This window comes from Onychomys torridus, chromosome 13 (assembly GCF_903995425.1).
Source record: "Onychomys torridus chromosome 13, mOncTor1.1, whole genome shotgun sequence".
NCBI lineage: Eukaryota > Metazoa > Chordata > Mammalia > Rodentia > Cricetidae > Onychomys > Onychomys torridus.
Window position 1 is genome coordinate 53,382,384 of NC_050455.1, and position 24,887 is coordinate 53,407,270.

The 24,887-nt window shown below is 45.6% G+C and overlaps 1 protein-coding gene across 5 annotated transcripts in view; it reads left to right on the top strand.

Annotated features, from left to right (window-relative positions):
- The window catches only part of Nedd4l (NEDD4 like E3 ubiquitin protein ligase), a 328,817-nt gene that overhangs the window by 139,502 nt on the left and 164,428 nt on the right, over positions 1 to 24,887 (top strand). Inside the window, exon 1 of one of the 5 annotated variants that reach the window (XM_036204598.1) lies at positions 6,701 to 6,817. The exons of the other annotated variants lie outside the window; for them this stretch is intronic. The gene's annotated coding sequence lies outside the window, so the exon portion shown is untranslated. Of the gene's footprint in view, positions 1 to 6,700; positions 6,818 to 24,887 lie in introns of those variants that run through there. 5 annotated transcript variants of the gene reach the window in all.

Sequence of the window (24,887 nt, forward strand, 5' to 3'; positions counted from 1 at the left end):
CTGATAAGTCGACCGTGTTCGAGTAGAAGGCCACACATTCAAGAATCTTTGGGTAGCACAATTGGCCTAGATGGGGAATAAAACAGAAGATACAAAGTTAGGTGGGAAAGGGTGGGGGGGGCAAGAGATCTGAGCTGGGGAAAGGGGAGTGAGTGGGATCAATAAGCATTGTCCAAAATTTTCAAACAACTAATAATGAATTTTTAAAATGATGTGGTAAAGAACTGTTTAATGAGTTGGGGTCATTCTGTAGCACAGAGTAAGAAGTAAGAGGCATATGCATAAGAAAAGCGTAATGTTGATCTGAGTGTCAGTACACTAATACCAGAGAATTGTGTTCCCTTAGAGAAGTGGCTTCTGGGTATTTAGCTTTCATCGGCACACACACACACACACACACACACACACAGAGATTCACTTTGAAATATATGGAAGTGTGTATGTGTATGTGTGGGTATGTACACTTGAGTGAGGTGGTTGAGGCCAGAAGAGGGTGCTGGCTCCTCTGGAGCTGAAGTTACAGGTGTCTATGTAGATCTCATCATGTGGATCTGGAAACCAAACTCAGACCCTCTGCCAGAGCAGTATAAGCCCTTAACCACAGAGCCATCTCTCCAGCTCCCTTTCATTTAAGTATTTATGTGTATATAACAGTTCCTATAGTATTGATAGCACTATACTGAATCTTCCCAAAGGGCCAAGGAACAAATCTACATTGCTTTTATTGGAATTAGAAAGGGTTATTTTAGTTTTAGGAGATGAAGTTACCCACTTGAGTGAGAACCCGTGGTTCTACTCATAGGAGAGTTTTTCTCTTCCCTTTTGAAATCTCATACTCTGCCTTCAAGAACAATGTGGAACACAGAGCTGATCGACTCTGACAGACTTCGGAATGGACTGGTATTTAAAGCAGCCTGTGTGGATGAATAATGTCTTTGCCAATCCCCTGCATTTGGGCTTCCACAGAATAGGTGGTAAAGACTTTGAGCTTTGCTTCTACTTTTTTATCCCAGGGAACTAGGTAATGGGATGTGTTCAGAATTGTGTTGAAACTGAGCTCCAGGGCCTGGCCTCAGTGACTGCTATTTCAGAATTCAGAAACTGTGTTTATTTGGATTTCGGGGCTAAATTCCCTGGATTAGACTGGCTCCAGTATAATTAGTAAATTATCCAGGACAACTCTCATGCTATTCTGTAGCAGCTTAAAACTTTATTTGTGAAATGTGCTCATTATGACCCAGTCACAAAGCTAGATGTAGTTATATTCTAGCATAGCTCATGGCAGTAATTGAATACTTGAGAAAGTTAAGATCAGAATCGACAGAGTGAAGCAAGCTGTGACGAGGATTCACTGGGAAACCCCCAACAGTAGAGTGCCTGATAAACAAACGGAAGGAGCCTGACAAGTGGAGCCTGAAGTGGATAGCGTTGGATTTGAGTTGGCTTTTCAAGCCTGGGCTCCTAAATCCTAAAACTGGAGGAGTGATGTCACCATAACACAGGGGGATCCTGGAACCTAAATGCTGTTGTTCAGGATCACAGATAATCTGGTGACCCAAGCACTGTTGATTGCCCGTAAAGTGAGCCATTAGTCACCAACCAGGAGAGGAAAATGTCAGGGAGTTCATTGTGGTCAGCTTGCTGGTTTGGGTAAGGGTGAGGTGTTAAATTGTTTTAAGCAGCTGGGCATGGGGGTACACGCCTTTAATTCCAGCACTCGTGTTGTGGAATATTACTTTATGTAAAGATGTGTTGCATTTGTTTAACAGTGTAAAGATGTGTTGCTTTGCCTGCCTAAGGCACCTGATTGGTTTAATGAAAAGCTGAGTGGCCAATAGCTAGGCAGTAGAGGAATAGGTGGGGCTGGTGGGCAGAGAGGATAAGTAGGAGGAATCTAGACTCTTGAGAGAAGAGAAGAGAAAATGAGGGAGAAAGAGAGAAAGGCGTGCAGCGTCAGCCAGCCAGGCAGCCACCAGCCAGCCAGCCATAGAGTGGGACATACAGACAGAAAGGTAAAAAGTCCCAAGGAAAAATGGAGATGAAGAGAAACAGGTTAAACCAATTTAAAAGAGCTAGTGGGACAAGCATAAGACCGAGCATTCATAACTAATATTAAGTCTCCGTGTCATGATTTGGGAGCTGGTTGGTGGCTCAAAAGAAAGCCTGTTACACACTCGGGAGGCAGAGGCAGTGAGTTCAAGGCTAGCCTAGTCTACATAGCAAGTTCCAGAACAGCCAGTGGTACACAGAGAGACCCTGTCTCCCCTCCCCACCCCCCAAAAAGGGAGCTTGGGGATCATTAGGGATAGTTCTCAGGCCTCCTAATTCCTAGCTTATCGGGTTAGAGATTCATGCCAACCCTTTGACAGGTTACCACTCACTCCAGTATGTTTGCTGGCCAGTTGTCTGTATCCATGGTGCACTTGCTTTCTAGCCAACCAAACATAAGCATCATTGCTTTTTGTCCCATTAGTTGGTGGTGATGCAGCCCACAAGGACTTGCCTCTGTCTTCTGGCAGAGTTTAGTAGCGCCCCACCCCCACCCCAGTTCATGCTGACTGACACTTTGTGAGGAGCTGTGGCAGAGATGAAGAGCAGAGGCGTGGGCCTTCAGAAATTAACCAGCCCTTGCTGAGTTGCATCCCCACTGGCCCATGAACATAGATCCTAGATACCCAAGTGTGTTTGCTGTTGTCTTTTAAGAATTTTTCTGTGTACAGACTCATAGGTGTGTCCAGTATTTTGACATTAGAACACAGCATTGTCATCTGTAGAGTAAATACTCCAGAACCTCTACAGAATTCATTCTAGAGAACCATGCTATCGAGCCATTCACCACCCCAATCTTACAGTGTTTTTGGTCAGTTGGTGATTCTTGTATTAGGGTGTGTCCATAGCTACCCAGGGCACACAGCAGCATATTCTTTCTGTTGGCTTCATGTCTGGTTGTTTTGATGGACGATGTCATGCTTCGGCAGAACACTGAAGCATGCATTGTGGCCTTGGCCTTGGCGGTAACCTTGGGATTGGTTGCAAGCTTTTGAAGTCCTAGAGACCATGAAGAAAGCAATGTATGAGAATGTGTGCATAGGAGGGGGGCAAATGTCGGCGGGGCTGGGGGGTGGGGGTGGGTTCATCCCTCCTCATTCATTCAGTGGTACCTTGTTAGGTAGCCCAGCCTGATGCTTTCAATCCACCTGCCTCAAGCTCCTGAGGCATTGATACCTCATCTTCTTAAGTGCTAAGATTATAGGTGTGTACCACCACCCCTGGCTGAACCGTGATTCTGTTTTCTTCATTTATCCTTTCTTTTTAACCTTTTATTTTTAGAAGTTTATATATGTGTCCTATATTTACATCAGTTTCCTGCCCCCTCCAGCTCCTCTTATGCCCTTTGTGCCTCCTCTTAAATTCATGGCTTCGTTTTCTTCCATTATTATTGTTACACAAACATATACATACATACACACAAATCAATACATCAATATAATGATTTGGAGGAAACGAGCTGGATGTGACCCAGAAGCCTCCTCCCTGAGGATTCACTTTCATGGTACTAGAAATTGCTGTGCAAGATGCCAAGGGAGAAAGTAACCAATAGTCGTACCCAACTGTGACACCTACGAACCACAGCAGTAGCCAGAATGGCAGGATATCCCAAAGTGCAATAGTAACACCAATATCCTGATGTTAACTAACCAACAGCTGCCTCATTGGATTTAAGACCCACTCAGTAGGAGCGGGGAGTTCACCCCTGGTACTCTAAACCTAACCAGCTGGTGAGGGCATGAGACCTAAGGGACCACCTTCTCCGTCCGCTTTCCCAAACCAGTGTGATCTACATTGTAGATCTATAATGTACTAACTACTTTGATACTTATCCTTCATAGTAGCTCTCACCCTTTGTCAGAGAAGTGTTTTCCTGCAGACATGGAGACCATGGTTGACATGGACTTCCCGATCAAAGCGATTTTACACATGAGCTGTTTCTTGGGGCGGCTTTGTATGTATACTCTGATTGGAAGTCAGGGCTACTGAAATTTACCTCTGGATTATTCTAGTATCAAATTAAGCTTATTATAAATGAGATTTCCAGTGCTATGGTTGAAGTAATACACAGCCAATACACGGGGCTGATGCAGCTACACAGCAGAACGGCTTGACACTGTGGGACGTTGTGGCAGTTCCTGTTTTCCCCACTCAGCACCTCCCTCTTCTTTGACACCCCAGCCAAGGGCTGCTCCGTGTAAAGATCGTGCCTGTCCAGCTGCCGTTCTCCTGGGGCCTTCCTGCAGCTGCTTGTGAAACCTCCATTTGCTGTGTTCTCCCGTTACTTTCTTCTATATCACAGTATCCTTTCAGAGACTTAGCTCAGGGACATCTCTTAAATATGAATTTTCCTTTTTTTTTTTTTTTCTTGTGGAGCTGAGGATTGAACCCAGGGCCTTGCACTTGCTAGGCAAGCACTCTACCACTGAGCTAAATCCCCAACTCCAAATATGATTTTTCTAAATGTCTTCACAGTCCTAACTTCAGGTAATTTCCCTTGTAACACTAGTATTCACAGTTTATAGTTTGCTGAACATAGCCTAGCCTACTCCAGATGAAGGAATGGGCACATTTCATTTCAGAAGAGAGGTGGTGAGGAGCATTGAGTCACCAGATCACCAGTTATACAGAACAGCCTATAGGAACCCCTGAGCCTCTCACACCAGTGGTTCTCAACCTGTGGGTCATGACCCCCTACGGGAGGGGTTGCATATCAGACATTTATATTATATTTCATAACGGTAGCAAAATTACAGTGATGAAGTAGCAACAAAATAATTTTATGGTTGGGGGTCAGCACAACATGAGGAACTGTATTAAAGGGTTGCAGTATTAGGAAGGTTGAGAACCACTATCTTACATGCATTCACACACACACACACACACACACACACACACGCACACACACACTCACACACTCACACACTCACACACTCACACACACACTCTTAGGGCACAGTCCCGAGGTGTTCTTTGATTTTTTTCAGAATCTTAGCTGCTCTCTTCCGTGTACTTGGTAATGCCTTTTCCCCTTTGGTAATGTTTCTGTTCTGGGGCGGGGGGGGGCATACTGGCTCTCACTTCTCTTTCCTGTGTGTGTGCTGAGAATTTTAGTTTTATAACCACGCTCCCAGATGTTAGATGGGGAGGGAGAAAAAGAATTTTCTTTTTTAAGTGTGTATGTGGGGGCGGGGATAAAAGTTGGAAATAAAATATCATGGGAAGGAATGAAGGTTGTCCTTGAGCAGCCAGGCTGGCTGTCACGGGGTATTTGTGACAGAGCAAGAATTTCATGGCTGCCTCTCTCTAGAGTGGAGTGAGGACGGAGTATGGTTCATGGCTGCAGTATGCAAGGGCCACCAGCAGATGGGGATGGCAGTCTCTTGGCTCAGGTGGGACAAGCATCCTCTTGTCCTGGTCCTCATCATTGAAGAGTGGTACTGTCAGCTGCCTCTCAAAGGGAAGCCAAGACCCCCTGGCTCTGCTGTCAGCTCCCCCTCTCTGCATTCTTGCCCCTTAAAACGGAGCATGTTCCTGGCTTTGAAGTGGGGATTTACACCAAGCCTTGGGCAGACACCCCCCCACCCCCAATCCTGGGCTGCTTCTTGGTGTTCCAGGCAGGACTGTTGGAGGCGTTGGTGAAAGGAGAAACATCTTGTGTTAGTAAGTGTGCACTGGGGTATGGATTTGTTTAGTTAGCCATGCTGGGGGATGAAGCCAGGGCCTCACACCTGCTAGGCACAAGCTCTGCCAACCCAAACTTACTGCCTCTTGAGTCAGTCTCCACACTGAGGGAAGGGGAAGGAAGGAGCCAGCTGAGGACAGTGCAGTGCCGAAGGGTGGGGGGATGTAGAGGGGTTAAACACACCTTGATAGCATAACGTAGTTCTCAAGAACACCAGGATCTCACTGACTCTCACCACAGGGCAGGAAGGAGGTTCTCAGGGCTTCCTTTGCCAAGGATCAGAGTGGTTCCAAAGTGTGCTCAGTGTCAGTTAAGCTAAAAAAGGCAGCTAGTTTTAGCTGATAAGAATGAGGACTCATTTCATCTTTATGGGGATGATGAGAAATATCTGTGGGGTATTCTTGCGTCCTTATGTATTCTTTCTGACGTTGGTGTGGACGTCTAGGAAGGGGTATTCCTAGAGGGGTATTCCTGTTCCCTTTTATATTCTTCCTTACGTTGCTGTGAGCACTTAGAAAACACCGTGTCACTCATTGTAAAGGGGACATTCCACGTGGCTCAGAGACCCTGAGGTCCCAGGTCACCTGAGGCAGACTGCCCACTTCTTAACACTTGGCCATCAGCCTTCAAGGTGCAGTTTGGCTGCAGGGCAGCATTATAAGGCTTGAGTGATTCCCTGTGTCCCTGGAATCCAAGTTCCGCCTATAGTCATTGGCTGGGGCTGCTTCTGAGGTGAGCTGTTTCTGTATTCCCCACATATGAATTCGCTCCTGGTTTGAGACAGGCAGGCAGCAGCAGCAGCTTCCAGCCCAGAGAGCTTTCAGCACAGCTTCAGAGTGCCCTGCCTGGTGGAGAGCTACGTGCTGAGCCCTACCTACCTGGGCAGTAGCTGCAGAGTCCTCCCCTCCCTCCCAACACCTTGCTCCGCCCGCTCCAGGCTGTTGCTTGCCTGTAGGGAACTGGAGAGACCAGGATTCCTCTTCCATTCTTGCTGTTGTTAGGGGAAACAGACCAGCCATCTGCATCTAGACCAGCCCTGCTCTTCCTCTCCTTTTTAAAGGAGGTTTTCCTGCCTGGAATCCGGTAAGTGTGGGCAAAGGCTCTTTCTTCTTCTTGGTCTGTGCAGAATGTTCTTGTGTGGTGGATCCATGAGCTATAACCTGTGCTAGAATTAAGAGGAGTCTTTGAACTTACTTCTCTCTCTCTCTCTCTCTCTCTCTCTCTCTCTCTCTCTTTTAAATGCTCGTTGGATATTTTTAGCATGTCTCGATACCTGTATCAAAAAGTATACCATTAAAAAAAATTATTCCTTATGTACTTAACCTCTGTCATTTAGCCTGAAGCTGCTTTCCAGTGTACGGCACCGGCAGTGAGATTATGCAGCTCAATCTCTGGTGCCCTCCCCATGAATAAATGACTGCATTTATCACTGCTGCTTTCCTGAGATGTCAAAAATAGACACGGAGAAAGGAACTGTCACTCGGAGTTCAGAAATTTGGTACAAAATTCTAGGTTGACATAAGGACAGGTCTTTCTTTTCATCTTGAATTTGTTTCCATTTTAAGCTTAGCCAGTGTGCTCATCTGGGTTACCCTGGGACAGGTGTGCCTCTTGACCCTGGAGATTTACTTCTTAGGCCGCGGCTTGTTTTAGACCTTCACAGGGAACACTAGGGGACACATCATATGGTTCCTAGCTCTGGCTTTCACAAAGGTTCACAGATTTTATCATTTTGCTCTTATATGGATATAGGCGTCCTGTCAGGAAGTTTGGAAACTGGGGGGTGAGGTGCCTGATGACGTGATTCTTCCTCAAGTCCTTGCTCATACTTCTCGGTCTTCAGAATAGAAACTGTTATCCCCTTTAAGAGAAAGTGCAATGGACGTTTTCTGTTTTCCTTATTCTAAGTTAAAGAGGACTTATGTAAATGCCATTTAGGGGGGAAAAAAAACAACAGAATTTCCTCGAGTAGGCTGTCTTTCCATGAGGTCACTTGTAATAGCAGGAACAGTATGGGGTTCATATTCTCTCTCTCTCTCTCTCTCTCTCTCTCTCTCACACACACACACACACACACACACACACACACACACACACACACGAGAGAGAGAGAGAGAGAGACAGAGACAGAGAGAGAGAGACAGAGAGACAGAGAGAGAGAGAGAGAGAGCGCTTTAGTCACAAAAAGTATTGTATAGCAAATCTAGAATTGGAAGAAAACTGGGATAATGTAATGCAATGCTGAATGGAAGACCAGGCCAAGGATACATTTGGGGCACGCATCCATACACAGTAAGACGCTCTCAGGCACCATACACAGGCCATACAAAGGCCGTCAGGAGCCTGTGTGCTCTGTGAGGCTTCATGAGTGAGGAAAGAGCAGGAAGTTAACCTTGTGGAGGGAGCTTGAATCGGTCAGGAAACAAAACATTTGTCAGGCCTCTTCCAAACCAGGGGACTTTGTAATGTGTGAAATTGAACTTCTGACCCTGCTTGCTTCATGGTGACTTTGCTTTTCCTTGCAAATTATGTGGTATCGGGTCTTCAGATGTGGGACAAACAGAACAGTCTGATAACTACAGAGATGTACCGTTCTTTTTGTGGGTAACACGAGATGGTAGAGCAGCAGCAACCACCAGAAAGGGCACTGGAAATTGAGATGTGGAAATCGGTGAGAAAAACCTAGTCGGCCGTGTGTGTGTGTGTGTGTGTGTGTGTGTGTGTGTGTGTGTGTGTGTGTGTGTATAATGTCTGCCCTGTAGGCTGCTTTGCATGTGTGGTCGTCCTCGATAAGGGAGTGGGAAGAGCAGACAGACCCTGGCAGCCCCAGAAGAAAGCAGTGTCCCCTCTTCCCCCAGCCCAGGGTGACCTAATGTTTCTGTTCCTGCCTGGACACTGATGCGTCCTTTTCCTGCAGTGACTCAAACTGTGTGTTTGGTAACATTCTTTCAACTTGCAAACTTGCTTCTTGCCAAGAGGCCAGAGCACCTGGTTAATGATCTCCAGTGTAAATGACTCTAACCTGGTTGGGATAGCTCAAGTGCAATCGCACACCCTCCTTTGGGGACTTCTTCCCTGCCCGCCACCTGCCCACCTGCGGAAACTAGGCAGATCCAGTTTTCTGTGCTCTTTCCTGGGTGGAACAGATGAGGCGGAACTAGAGATGCTAGAGGAGAGAGAGGTTACCAACCGCCCACCAGAGGACTCACAGGTAGCTGGGGGTGGGGGTTGGCAGGGGGAGGGGAATGCTGAGGTCCACAGGCACCAGGGAGGTGGTGGCAGATGATGGTGGTGTTGGACAGTGATGTCTGCCATCTGCATGTGGTCACTGCCCAGGTCTCCTTCAGACACCTTGGCTGCTATCTGCTCCTGCTCATCTTTGATTGACATTCTCAGTGAATGGCAGAGCTGTCTAGATGGCCCTTGAACTTGTAGGGTGAGGAGAACACACTGCAGTATTTGCTTCTGACAGCACTGGTGATTCTGGACATTCACTGTGATGCCTAAAATAAGGTGAAAAATAGCTTTTATCGTAACAAGAGACAAGACTTCCCCTTTGTGATTTTTGAAAGATATCCATTACAGGTAGGTTTTGGTTGTTTGTTTTTGTTTTGTTTTGTTTTAAATAAAAGATCACAACCTGCAATCTCAAGTTTCTCTTGGGAATATATGTGTTCCTCACAGTTCCCTGTCGAATGACGAAGTACCCGTCTGTAGCCTTCTCTCTAACGTAGCAGGAGGGCAGACATGAAATATGAGGACATTTACATAATGCCTTTATTTTATGCGTCCTGTCCAAAGGCATTTTTCCCTTTCCCCTACCTTTAATCGTGTTTTAGAGAACAGAGCCAGTGTTAACTGTGGGTGATAAAATGATCCTTGGGCTGTGTGGTCCTCTGAGGCAGAGTGTGGGTGGGTCGGTCATGAGCCATTTTGGCCTCTTTCCCGGGTCAGGTTCTGCCCCACACAGGCTGGATTGCCTGCCGGCTGAGATGCTGATGTTTATTCTAGAATCATGGGATGGGTAGGATTCAATATGATTTTTAATTGAATTCTGTGTTACTGGGAAACTACAAAATGTATGTTACAAGCTTTTGTTTATGTTTTTTTTTTTTAAGCACCGATTCAGCTGGGTAAAGTGGTACACGCCTAGACTCCACTTATGGGGTGGAAGCAGGAATTCTAGGAGTTCACAGTCATCCTTGGCTAAAAACCAAGTTCAAGTCCACTGGCTCTAATGAGACATTGTATCAAAATGAACAAAAACAAGAAAGCATCCTAATTCATTATAACTGACTTTGCATCTTTGCTCTTCTTTGGTGACTGTGTTATAGATGAACACTGGCTTGTATATCCTCATAAAGGGTTTTTTAAATTATTTTGATTGTGGGTGGGGGTGGGGAGCACGCGTGCGCGGACATTGATGCGTGGCAGCGTCCATGTGAAGAAGGCCGGAGGACAACCTCGGGTGTCAGCTGTCTCCTTCTCCCTGGTGTGAGTTGGTTGCTCGCGTTCATGGCCCTGCACACCAGGCTAGCTGACCTGCTCGTTTCTGGGGCTGCTTCTGTCCCCACCTCCCCTCTTGGAGGAGGGCTGAGATTCCAGCTGTGCAGTCCTCACCCAGCTTCTCCTCGGTTCTGTGGATCCACACTCCAGTCTGATGCTCGCGTGGCCAGTGCTCTCTTCAGGGACCCATTTTCCCAGCCGGTATTTTAAAAATAGTCACATTGAACTCTGATATGTATACTTGGCATGGATTGCTTACAGTGGTTCTCCAGCAGTGGTAGTTGGGATTAAGAGCTTGGCTTTAAAGGGTATATCCGAGTGGTCTGATCATAGGAGTCAATCTCTCTCTCTCTCTCTTTCTCTCTCCCTCTCTCCCTCACCATGAGCCTGAGGCTGACAGGAAAAAGAATTGTGCCCTTCCAGAAATGGGTGCCCGAGATCTTAGCACTAGCGAGTCTAACGTGCTCCCTTTGGAGGTGAAGGAACCAACTTGGAAAGGTTAGCTTTCCCTTTCTAAGATGTTTTTCTCCTCCTTTCAGTTCTCAGGGCAACTTCGCGTGTTAATTAATTCACTTCTCAGTTAATCGTGTACTCATTTCTGGCACCTTGTATTGTCATGCCGCCTGCTCTTAGAAATCTTCAAGATTAATTTTTTTATGCATATGCTTCTTGACTCCTTAATTAGATTAAATGGCTTTGGGGAGGGAATAACGGTGGAAGTACTTCTGGGTGCCTGCCTGTACCCAGAGAAGCAGTTTGTAAATTTCAGACCCAAAGAACGTATTTGGTGACCCGATCAAACGGGGCCTGACCAAGCAAGTGTGAGACTTAGATCTGCCATTGATAGATGTCCTTCCTCTGAGGACTGCCTTGCTTCTCACACTGGTAGCTTTGCTTATATTTGAGAAGGCCAGGGGTGCCTGTGACTGCCAATCAAGGCTGACTTGTGAAGAATTGACTCTCTACCAGGCAGTGGTAGTGCATGTTTAATCCCAGCACTTGGGAGGCAAAGGGCAGCCAGATTTCTGAGTTCAAGGCCAGCCTGTCTACAGAGCAAGTTCCAGAACAGCTAGGGCTACACAGAGAAGCCCTGTCTGTCTGTCTGTCTGGCGTGTGTGCGTGCGTGCGTGTGTGTGTGTGTGTGTGTGTGTGTGTGTGTATTGACGCTCAACAGTGAGTCCATCCATCCAACATTTCCTTTTTTTTTTTTTTTTTTTAAAACCTGAAACAGCACCCTTTTGTCATATGGATGATGTGAAAGTACATCAGCCCCCTTCTAGTAGACCTGGCTATTCGAAGGTGAGGCTGGTGTTCTGTAATAAGCAGCCTTGAGCAGGTGTTATCCTGGCATTCTAGTGGGATTTAGGAACACTCCCTGTCATCTTGGAGACAGAGAGTCCTCCCAGAGCTGTATTAAGTTCTGCCCCACTCTGTAGTGCCCACAGAAGAGGCAGCTTTCTGCCCATAAAACCTGGTACCTGCCCCACGTTTAGAAAACTAAAGGGAGCTGGCCCTTCTACACGCAATGTACATGAGACCCAGGCTATGTCAGGACAGTATTCAGCCTGTGTCTCCTGAGCCTGCTTTCACACATACCCCACTCCCACCCTCCCCTCCACAGCCGATGTATTCTTTCTTCTCTTCTTACACCTCTCCCTGCCCCCACTCCTGCCTGCCTTGGCTAGATTTCAGTCTAGGGAAGTACTGTTTAAAAGTACAGTCCGTGGACTGGTAGCAGTACCAGAGCCCAAGCAGGTGTCAGGCCCTGCCCGAGACTTGTGGAGTTGGACTATGCTAATTCCAAGGGCCCTCCTAGACAAAGGTGAGTTTGAGGAAGCCCTGATCAGATGGCACCTTCAGGAGGGAACCAGAAGTGGTTAATCACCAGGGACAGTGCAAATTCTCTCTCTCTCTCTCTCTGTCTCTCTCTCTCTCTCTCTCTCTCTCTCACACACACACACACACACACACACACACACACACACGCACACACACACACACACACACACGCACACCATGCATCCTTCACCCTGGCTGTCTGTGTGCAACCCAGACTTCCCCTGGAACCTCCTCAAGCTTGGCCTCTTTGCTGTGGGGTCTTTTCTAGATAGTGCCACCTGCCATCCCTGCTTCATGCATTCATGGAGTAAGGCTTGTCCCCTCTAGCCATGCTGGAAGCCTCCCCCTTCTCTTGTTTGACACATGTCCTGCCTTTCTTTACTGTATGCATTTCTCATAGAATCCGTATCCGTGGTTCCAGATTCACAGCTTAAAACAAAACTGCATCTACACCGAACAAGTCTAGAACCTTGTCATCCTTCCCTTAGTAATATAGGAAGACTATTTTCCATTTCACTGATAGGGCATTGAGTGTAATAAGTTATCTAGATATGGTGTAAGCTCTATGGAGGATGTACACAGATTATATGTAAATACTGTGGCATAGTAGAACTTGCAGGCCTTCTTCATGTGCTCGTGTCCTGGAGCCAACACTCCACAAACACTGAAGGAACACTGTAGCCTCATCATTACCTATATACACACACGTGTGAGCATTGTTAGTTTACAGCTTTGCTTTACGGCCACCATGAGGTGCATCTCTATGCATGATGAGCACAAACATGTTCAAAACGGATGTTGTGGGGCTTCCATATGTACTTACATAAAAATTTAATTGTAAATCACTTCTTAAGTCAGGCATAAACAGACTTGGCAGCTGAAGTGATTCAAGTAATGAAATTGTTGTCATAATAAAAATCATGGCTTGTTGGATTCAGTATTTCTAGTCTCTGAATTTCCGTTTCAGGAGGCCAGTTTTGGAAAGTGGTAATTATCGGAGTTGACAAGTGGCGTGGTGAGGTGCAGCGCAGTGATTGTAAGGTTTCGGTGCACCAGAGCCTAGTATTGATAAAAGTACACAAATAAGGGGTTGATTTTGTTTTTCAAAAGACAACTTTTAATACTAAGAAACAGATGATCTTTTTTCCATATGCTATGCTGGCTGCACCCAAATTAGTACATGCTAAAATAACTGTGGCTGATTAAAAACATTTCGCAAATTCTTTTTACTTTTTAAATGTAATTAAAGTAAGTTCTCCATTTAGTCCTCATCTCTGAGATAAACCCAGTCTTGCCAGACTGTCTGGGAAGATCAGTGAATCAAACCCTAAACATTTGAAAAATAACAACTATGTAACTGTGTGACTTAGTCAGGATACAAAAACATCCCTCAGCTCTAAGATTCTGTCGAATTTGTCAGCCTGATGAGGCGAGCGAAGCCCCTTCCCATGGTCCAAAGACGGTCTCGCTGAGCGACACAGTGACCTAAGTGAAGTTCGGCTTTTGCAAAGCACCAAGTGTAGCTAGCTGGCTTTATGACCTGGGTTTGTCATGTCCGCCTTCCACTTCACAGCCTAAGGGTGATTTGTTTGTGTAGAGTGTTTGTTTGCTTAGTGGCCTGACTTTGCTCATAAGCAAGTTGGTTATGTACAATGCCGAAGGATAAAAGTCGTTTCTTGATTTTATGGCGTTCACATTCTAGCGGGCTCCTTGACATTTCCACAGGGAGAGGTTTCACCAGGTCCTGCCAACCAAATCGGCACACTTTTAGACAGACAACTTCGGTTCCTGTTGCTTTAACAGGTATTTGTGTCTGCTGGTGACAGGCTGTGACATAAGAGAATTGTATACATTTCTGAGCTTTAGTCAGTCATTTTAAAGTTAGGTGTAGAGCTTCTGTAGCCTTCCTAGCCTTAAACACATTTTATATAAGAGGTCTTTGTCTTCATTGAAGGGTGTGTGTGTGTGTGTGTGTGTGTGTGTGTGTGTGTGTGTGTGACGTGTAGAAAGTTGGGCATCTATAATATACTATGGTAAGTTCTAAAGGAGAAGTCACGTCACGTCACATAGTTTGTGAAATAGAAAGGAGGTTCCCAACTCTGAAATTAGATGGAGTGTAGTGGGGTGGGGGTGGTAAGAACAAAAGGCAAGAAAAAGAAGAGCCCTGCCAGTGGTGGTGTAGAATGTAAATCAGATGCAAATATCCGGTGGACTGTGAGCTGCTGAACAGACCAGGCTTGTGTTGAGGGGTGGAGCCGCTGCTCAGCAATTAGGAGCATGCACTGCTCTTGAGGAAGAGGGAGTTGAGTCCCTGGACCCAGGTCCAGCAGCTCACAACCTCTTGTAACTGGCTTAAGGGGATCTAATACCTTCTTCTGTCCTTCATGGTTATCCACACAGACACACATAAACAAAAAATAAGTGTGTGTGTGTTTTTCTGTTTTAAAGAAAATCAATAGATTGAGCATTAAAATTATTAACTATTTTATCAGCAACTACAAGGTATTCTAAGATCTGCCATGGCAATATAGAAACAGCTATAGATACTATACCTCCTTACTATGAGAATCTTATGTTGCCTGCTGTTTATGGCATCAGTCTCTAATTTCTAATGAATTGATGTGGTTCTGTGATCATCAGCCAGCTTGTACTTGGACAGTAGTGGGTCAGTAGGATCCTGAACAGTCAAGCCTGGGTAACACTGGGAAGGAGTCCTGATCACAGTTACTAAGAGAGTAACAGAGATTAAGGAAGGTAAATAGGGTCACCTGGCAAAAATATTTGCCCTCTCTCAACATTATGGAAGCTATATTTAGAGGAAATGTTTGTGGTAATAATATTGGAAAGTTTGTTTTGTAATCCTAGGGAGCTTGGGTTATTTCATCTAGAGGGACATGGGACAAGAGGAGGGGAGATAGAGACTGGAGTGTGTCCATTGGGAGAGGAAAATGAGATGATTAATTGGTGTAGGATAAGAATAGAAAGCATGTAGGAAGCGGAATCTTGAAACTTCAGGGCTATCCGTTAGTCATTAGTCGAAGACTTCACTTTAGGAGAATTGGTAGAGACACACCCACCTCAAAAAGGAGTTTCCAGCCTTCCCTTTAAACGAAGGTAGAATAGTCTAAATATATTCTGTTTCAGCAATTCTTCCTTTGCTTCTTTTTTTCTGCCCCTTTTGCTCCTGGTAAGCTCAGCTGCCTGCTCTCTGCCTCAAGTGTGGTTCTTGTCTTCTTTGCACTGTGTCCACGCCCCAGGATCCTCTTGTCCTGGTCCCTCTACACCCTCTGTGTGAGGATGAGTCTTCTTACCTTTGGAGTGTACCCTTTGAGATACAAGCTTCTGTGTGAAGGCCTCCTCTGCTCCTATCTGTCCTCCGTATGTTCGTGACACTCTCCTCTGTGAGGGGTGCTCTGTGCACTACCAGATGCCCTAAGCATCCAATAAGAATGTGGGCTTGGTTCAGCTGAATAAAGCCAGTTTGAAGATGACACCAAGTTTCTCAGTTAGAAACAGCCAGTCTCTCATTTTCTGTTTGCAGAGAGCAGTTTGCACTGGGCTGCTCCCTCTTGGCCTCATAAACAAAACTGTGGAGGATGGCCATGCTGCCTGAAGGGCCTAGAGATAGGATCTTATAGCTGAAAATAGGTGGAAGAAGTATTACACATACACAAAAGGGACACGGAAGAGGTGAGGGGACAGATATGTTCAGAACCGACAGTCCTGTTGAGATGGGAGGTGTTGCGTTTGTGGATATTTGAAGCAGGTATGATGGCGTGTGACTCCCCGACCCCATTTGGCAAACCCTACAGCACAAACATGCAAGCAGGAACCACTGACCTTCCTACACACAAGTGGCACATGATAGGTGCCAGTAGTGTTGTGATGGGAACATGGCGTTGTCCTTGGGCACTTCATCCTCCTGCCCATCCACAAGCTTCTCGACACCCCTGTCTCCTGAGTTGTCCTGTACCCTAAAAACACACTGTAGTTCTGCCTTCCCAGCTTTCTCTTTTGTTAAGCGTTAGCACGTACATGTGTGGCTAAGAACAGCCATCGTCAGACTAGAACCTCATGAGAAGTTCCTTCGAAGGATCCGGTGAGAAATCTGTAGGGGATAGCGAGCACAAACAAGTGGTGTTTGTACCAGAACACGGAGCTGATGGCCAGTGAACTCTGGAAAACAGATTGCCCTAACAATCTTTGACAGGCGGACAGCAGCATGCATGGAGGAGAAGGAACCAGTGCTTAACTAGGTGTCTTGTTTACAGGTTTTGTGAAAAATGGGGAAAGGCATTTGCTCAGAGTTCAGGCAGGGCCTTGATCTCTAGTGTCAGAGCTGGATTTTGCTCTTTGTAAATGGAGTCCAGTCTTGGTATATATACATGGGGGTGGGAGCTGGTCCAGTCTTTGTATATGTACATGGGGGTGGGAGCTGGTCCAGTCTTTGTATATTATACATGGGGGTGGGAGCTGGTCCAGTCTTTGTATATGTACATGGGGGTGGGAGCTGTTTGTTTACAGTCTATTACGGTTGTCAGTGCAATAGAAATGCATTAAGGTATCTGGGTTGTCAGTCTTAGGAGGAACCAGCCAGTGGATTCTAAGAGGTTTGATGGCATAGAACCCCTGAGCCCTAGTCTACCTTCCTGGCATTTCTGGATTTGGTGATGGCAGCACCATTGCCCTTCCTGCAATGATGTTCTGGGGACTCTATTGCCCCAAAACTTGCCTCTGCACTCTCTCGTGTGCACTAGTGCCCAGCCTCTGGCTGGCGAACTGGGGGCTACCGATGGCATAAACAGGGTGTAGTGCTATTGTTGCTGTTCACATGAGGTAGAGAGCTGTAACTCTTTTCCCCCTAAAGTACATCCAGCCTGAAGGAAAGAGTTGTTTTTAGAGGTTCAGAAGACCCGGAGGAACACTAGGTGCCCCCCCAATACTTGCTGTTACCATAGTAACATTTTTATTATGGAAACTTGCTGGGGAGAGTGTTCAAGAGCAAAGGGAAAGCATTAAGTATAGAAGATCCTAAATTTTTCTTGGCGTTCTGGCCCCCACAAGGACTGGCTAGCAAGCCAGAGGGAGGTACCGCTTTAACCCTTGGATAAATTATTAGCATATTAATTGTTGTCATGAGTCAGAACCTCTAAAATGTGTTCCACTAAGGAGGTTGAGCCTCCCTCTCGGTCTCTTGTCATAGGGTCTAAAAAGGGAAGCGTGAGTCCAGATCATAAAAATAATTCTGAGTTAGTAGAGCACAGATGAACGGGCTTCTGTTTCCAAATGCCTCCAGCCAGGTTGGGACATTTAACATCTCAAAAATTCCCATGTCGAGGATTAAGGGAATAGCATCAGGGTGGCTTCTCATCTTAGGTGGCCTTCTTAAGTAGGTCAGAGCCTCCCACAGCACCCCTGGATACATAGACCTTGGTTCCTTCAGCATCTATTTCTGTGACTTGCTACAGGAAGCTGAGCTGAGATCTCTTCTCTAATGTGCACCAGGAGCATGGTGACTTCAGAAGGATCCATTCTTCTCACTCCCTGAGTTACCAGCATGTGCCATAAATGCCTCTCCCATAAGTTTACATGGTGACCCACAAGCAGGGGCTCTGTCCGTTCAGAGTCCAGAGTGGCTTAATTTAGGATCACAGATACAAGTGATGTTTGTTTGTTTGTTTGTTTGTTTGTTTGTTTTGGTAAATGGTGGTGGGGTTGAACCCAGGGCACTACGAATGCTAACCTAGCATTGTAACACTGTACTATGTCCTCAGCCCTACAGGTTGAAGTTTTAAGACCAGGCAGAAATACCTATGGACTGCAGGATTTATTTTGGTAGTAGTTTTTCTTTTGCCATGTGTTTTTTTGGGGCTTTTTTGTTTGTTTATTTGTTTGGTAGTTATTTACTTATTTATTTATGACAGGTCTCACTGTTTAGACCTGGCTGACCTGGAACTAGCTGTATAGAACAGGCTGGCTTTGAACTCACAGTGCTCTGCCTGCTTGGGCCTCTCTATTGCTGAAATCAAAGGTATGCACCACCAGCATTTGCTGTGTGTGTGTGGTTTGTTTTTTTTTTTTTTTTAAAGACTTGCTCGTGAACACAACTACTGTTTCTGGAATGTAAAGTGCAGGCTAACAGCTAGCTACATGGTGTGAAAGGGAGATGGAGATTTTATTTAGATTTGGCCTGTGTGCTGGCTAGTTTTTCTGTCTGTTTGACACAAGAGTCATCGGAGAGGAGGAAGCCTCAGTTGGGAAAATGCCTCCATAATATTGGGCTGCATGTAAGCCTGGTGGGCATTTTCTTAGTGGTTGTTGGGGGAGGGCCCAGTCCATTATGGATGGTGCCGTCCTGGGGCTAGTGGGCTTGGGGTCTAGAAGAAAGCAGGCTGTCAGTAAGCAGCACACCTCCATGGCCTCTGCATCAGCTCCTGCCTCCAGGTTCCTGCCCTGCTTGAGTTCCTGCCCTCACTGCTTTTGATGATGAACTGTTGTATGGAACTGTGAGCAAAAGAAACCCTTCCCTCCCCATTTGCTTTTTTTTTTTTGGGGGGGGGGGTGACGGGAAGGGTCATGGTGTTTCATGATAGCAACAGTAACCCTAACTAAGTAACAGTAACCCTGTGTCAGGAACGGAGGCCACACCTCTTCTTGTGTGCTCCCATTGGCTTGCCTTTGCTCTGCTCTGAGAATGCCAGCTCTGAGTTAGTTCACATCGTGACTTAATTGCACTGCGGCTCTTCAGACTTTCGTCTGATACAGACCTGGAATTCCAGCCTTCAGGTGGTACAGACAGGGGGGTCAGAAGTTCAGGTTTCCTTAGCTACATAAAGAGTTCTGGGGCACCCTAGGCTAGAGACTATTAAAAATTTGGTTTCCATGTGTGGTAATTTTTCTTCTGGTTCTTTGAAAAATGTTCTTACTATAATGTAATGTATCATCTAGACCAGGGAAGTGACTTTTAGTATTAAAGGTTGGGGATGCAAAGTCACTTTAAGGCGTGAAGTTTATATTGTAAGAGTTTGGAAAGTGAACCAAATAGAAAATTGACAAACAAAACAGAGGACCCGGGTTCAATTTCCAGCACCCATATGGCAGCTTACAACTGTATGTTCCTCTAGTTCCAGGGGATCCAACACCCTCACATAGGCATACACGCAGGCCGAACACCAACACACATAAAATAAAATTAATAATATTAAAATAGAAACAAACCAAAACCCTGAAAGGTTAACTAAATCTGGCAGCTGGCTAGTCAACAGGACAAACTCCCATCATTCCAAGGATGGAAGACAGGAACCCATAGCAGGAGCCAGTGACTAAGTGACCCAGCCCCGAGAACAACACTGTGAGAGACTAGCAGTGCTGATGATACCAGGCGTAGAGAGCCGTCAGTGGCTCTTCCTAAGACTGGCAACCCAGAGGCCTAAATACATTCTTTTTGCAATAGAAATAACAGTGTAAACAATGCCCTCTCCCACTGTGTATGCACATACGCACACATACACACACAAGCACTATCTGCCTCGATGAATTCTCCAGGGTGGAAAGTTCAGCTCCAGGACCCTCATCAGACAGGTAAGGCTGCACATGGATTATGAGCAAGTACTGATATTTCCCACATAATCCTTTAACACGGTGTGAGAAAGAGGTGGGGGCAGGAAGAGCCTGTGCTTCAGTGAGTCTGAGCTCTATCTGAGACCTTTCTCAGAAAACAACAAACAAAAAAAAAAAATTAGGCAATAGTAATGGGAAGAGAAGAGGGAACAGGGTGCATGGTGGGTGGGTAGTAGAATTTACAGGCAAGTGTCATACACAACCCCAGCCAAGACACTTAAAAAACATAGGGCTGATTCATTAGTAAAATACCAATGGCCAAAACTGATCCAAGAACAAAGGTAAAGCTGGACAGACCAGTTTCCATAGAAGGGACAGCTAGGGCAGCAGAGAATTGCCATGGAAGAAGGCAGGTAGGCCACATTGATATATACATATATTTTTAAGCGATTTCAGCTAACCTTTAAAGAACATAAAGTCTGGGTGTTGCTTATACTACTCGGAGACATAGTGAAGCACAGAAAGGCTCCCAGTTCACCTCGAGAATCAGCATAATTTTAATCTGATATCTTGGTACTCCCAGTATGGGTGGGGGAGGGGCTCATGAAGTCCCACCCTTAGCTGAGAAGCTGTTGGCCAATCAGTGACTGCTGGGTGTAGGGACAGGGACGATGAATTTTCTTCAGGGATGCAGTCCTTGAGAGATTACCCATTCTCCTCTAGTAGATGGTTCTGCATCAGTGCACACATAGGCAGTACTAGATGGATTTGGTAGGCTTAAAAAAAAAAGCACATGAACTTGCAAGAGTAGTGTAGTGGAGAGGTGGAGAGGATAGGAACTGGGGAGGGGGTAGGTGGTGGATTTTATAAAAATGTATTTATTATATGCATGTGAAATTGTCAAACAATGAAATGCTGACACGCTTTGAAGTTTGGCTTTGTTTTTAAAGGAGCCACCATACTGGGAATGACACCCTCTGTCATCTGTCCTCTGTCAGAGCAGTTACGAGCTCTTAAATGTTGGGCCATCACTGTAGCCCCGATGCTACATTGAAGGGATATAGACTATTATTATCTATGTAGGAAGTTTACAACAATTTATTAACCAGTAGATTTGTGAGTATATTAAAGGGCTAATATATTGTCATCAGTACCTCCCCCCAGTGAAACTGTGGTGTGTAAGGCTGGGGACACATCTCATTGTCATCATGTGTTGTACTAATATATCAAAGAAGATGTGTGCTTGCCAGGAAGGTAGAGGCTGGAGAGCTGGCTGATAAAGTTTAGTAGATATTTCTAATACAATCAATCTGAAAAAGCTAAACAGGAAGGAGAGATTAACAGAAGGTCACCAGCACGTGTGTGTGTGTGTGTGTGTGTGTGTGTGTGTGTGTGTGTTTTACAACAGCAGATACTCAATGAACATCAAAACTCTCAAACTATTTCATTTCAAATTATGGATCAGCAAGAGGGTCCCCCTTTTCAATTGTTTAATATCCTATTAAAGGCTCACTGAAATGTTTGTGGGTATGGGATTCCAAGAGCCTCTAAGGAAAAACAGGTTCTAAGCCAGTAAGAAAGGTTATCAAGGGAGCTAGATTTAAAATACAGATAAACATTTTAGGAAGATGTCTGTGCTTTCAAAGACAAATGCATGGAAATGCAAGGTAACTATTTGTCTTAGGGTTTCTGTTGCTGTTAGAAAGCACCATGACCAGAAACAACTTGGTGGAGAAAGAGTACATTTCATCTTACAGCTCCATCACTGAGGGAAGTCAAGGCAGGAGCCAAAGCAGAAGCCAGAGGAACAATGCTAACTAGCTTGCTTAGCCTACTTTCTTATACCATCCAGGACCACCTGCCCAGTGTGACTCCGCCCCAGGGATCTGAGCCATCCCACGTCAATCATTAATCAAGAAGATGCGCTTCAGACTTAACCCACAGGCAAATCTTAAGGAGGCATTTTCTCAATGCAGGTTCCCTCTTCTCAGGTGATCATAGCTTGTGTCAATTGACAAAGAAAAAAAAAACAAAAACAAAAAACAAAAAACTAACAGGCTCAATTGACCTCTTGTCATTTTGACACACGAATACATCACTATTAAAATTCCTTTCCTGTTTGTCCCCAAGAGCTCACATTAATCACAATATAAAACATAGTATGACTTTTAAAGTTCTACAGTCTTCAGAAGATTCAAATACTTTAAAAGTTCAGTCTCCTTAAAATAGCCAAAAGCTCTTTGAAAATCCAAAGTCTCTCTCTCTCAGTTATAGGTTCCTACAAACCAAAATCAGTTACATACTTTTTATTCCAAGAAGGAAGAACCAGGGCACAGTCACAATTTTATCAAAGCAAAGCAATATAAATTAAGTCCTATTTTAATTTATATTGTATCCTCTGTCTGGGATACACTCATGTCTTCTGGGCTCCTCTTGTGCCCTTTCCTTCACAGGGCACATAGTTGGTGTCATAGGCCCAGGCCAGCTCCACTCTACAGCTGTTGCTGTCCTCAATGGTCTTCCCATGGTCCTGGCATCTCCAAAATTCTGTTTCTGTTACAACGGGCCTGCACCTTCACCAACATCCTCCCCTGGAAAATCTTGAGGGCACTCTGACCATGTCACATGGTTCCAAGCTCCTCTTCTCTGCATGACCCCTTCAGTCCTGGGGCTTCTGCTGCATCTGAGGCTGCACCCACACTAGTGTCCTCTCCTGGTCTCTCACAGTGCCAATCCTCAGCTGCTGCTCTCCATGACCCCTTCGTGCCTTCAAGACCAGTACCACCTGAGAAACTCTTTACACATTACCAAGTGCATCGGCCGACACTGTGTACAACCTTGACACCCACTAGACCACAGACAGCTTCTGGTTGCTGACCCTGAGGAACCACTTCTCAGAACATCTCACCTCGCTGATGCTGGCCCCTTTTTAATCATCACTCATTTCTCAGCCTCAGCAACCAGGATTGATTGTCCCAGCAAAGCAAAGGCTTCACCTCAGTGGTTCTGTGCCCTTTTGAAACACAGCTGATTCTTCAGCCCCAGCTGACTAGAACCACAGATTCTGAAGTCAGAATATCAAAGGGTCCCAGTTGAGCCTTGAAGGGACTCTCAGAACTGCCCTTTGAAGCTTCTCAAGCCAGGCCTCCACCATCTGTACTATTCTCAGCAATCTTTACCTTTCAGGCATCCCTACAGAACATCCCATTAAGTTCTGAGCACACAATGATGATTTTAGCCCCAAGTCTAAACATGTCCACAGTCCCCCCCCCCCCAAGTGGTCACATCTTTCACAGCAATGTCCCACACTCTTGGTACGGTTTCTGTCTTCATTTTCTTCCTGGTGATGTGATAACACAACGTGACAGATCACCCTGGGAAGCAAAGCATTCATTGCGGTCTCCAGTCGTAGTCCACGACGAAGGGCAGTCAGGACAGGACTCAAAGAAAGAACTTGGAGACAAGAACTAAAGCAGAAGCCATGGAGGAACACTGCCTCCTGGCGTGTTCAGCCTGCTTTCTTCTACTATCCAGGAACACTTGCCCAGGGGTGGCACCGCCCCAGTGACCTGGGCCTGCCTCCATCAGCCATCAACCAAGGAAATGCCCCCCCACATTTGACTAGAAACAATGTGATAAGACATTTTCTAAATTGAGGTTCCATCTTCTCAGATGACCCTAGCTTGTGTCAAGTCGACATAAACAAAACAAAAACAAAAAAAGACAACTAACCAGTACATTAGTACTACATCATCCTCAGTGAAAAATGGGAAATAAAATCTGAAGGAATGAAAATAGGAAACACATGAATGTGTTCAATACAAATTCATAAATAAATTCATTGCAATTCTAATTAGAATTTCAGAGGTGTTTTTTTTTTAATTGAATAAAAACAATCTTGATGTTCATATGAAAGGATAAATGCCTAATTCTGGGGAAGAGCCAAGATGAACATGAGGGGGTAGAAAGGCAAAGTGAACACAGATTTGGCTCACAGATGATCACAGTATGCTGGGAAAACGTTCATGGTCAAAGCCATGTGGTATGGATTCAGGTGGTCCACAGAATTTAGTGGGACTAAACAGATAATGCGTGGTTGTCTCACTGAGTGAGGGACAATTCATCCGCTCAGTTGCATAGAGTTGAGAGAAACGTGTCATCTCACGGACAGAACAGGCACTGCCGTCTCCTCCTCTGGAGTGGGGGTGGCAGCGGTGAGGCGGGGATGACGCTGTCAATGTTCTTCTCAGAAAGAAGCCCCCAGAATCCTCTAGAACCTAAAAGTATACAGACAGTTCGGTTTTCAAGACTCGAATGTGAGAAACTGATTGTAAAGTCTTGGTGGGAGGAAGGAGTCGAGCAAATTTTGACGCAGATAAGCTATAGACACTAGGGGCCTATTTTAATGGAAAAACCTTCTATGGTGGTGAAAGATACGTGATTTAAGTCGAGCGGGAGAGTAGTTATGACAGACGGCGGGTGACTTTCCCTAGAATTCCAGTAACTTGGACAGTGGTAAGAACAGCACACTCAGAGGAAAAGGCAATCAGAACTATATTAATAAGCAGGAGCTGAGTGTGGTGGTGACTATCTCAAAATAAGATGTGTAAACCACAGAGAATGGATGCAGACAAGCAGCAAGCCTATTTAAAAAACATAGTACCTCCAGGAGGCAGTGGTGGCTCACGCCTTTGATCCCAGCACTCGGGAGGCAGAGCCAGGCGGATCTCTGTGAGTTTGAGGCCAGCCTGGGCTACCAAGTGAGTTCCAGGAAAGGCGCAAAGCAACACAGGGAAACCCTGTCTCGAAAAAAACCAAAACATAGTACCTCTCGCTAGGAAGTGCAGAGTCCAGTGAGACATAACTTGAAACCCGTCTGACTAGAAACAGGAGAGGACAATACTGGCCAGCAGGATGTCGGAGATATTGTCATGATAATAATTGTGCTAGTCATGGCAACCAAAAGCGTAGCGGTTATTTCTGTTACCGTCACATGTATTTGTTTGTTTGTTTATGGGGGGGGGGCGTGTGTGTGTGTGTGTGTGTGTGTGAAGTCAGAGGACAGCTTGTGGGAGTTGGTGCTCACTTTCTACCACGTAGCTGCTTAGCACACTCTGGTTGTCAGCCCTAGCAGAAAACCCTTTTATCAGCAGAACCACTTATTGATCCTGGCCGACAGTTTTAATGAAAGGAAGACTTGGTTCTTCGTGATTTCAGATGCTTCAGTCTGTGGGTAGCTGCTGGCACC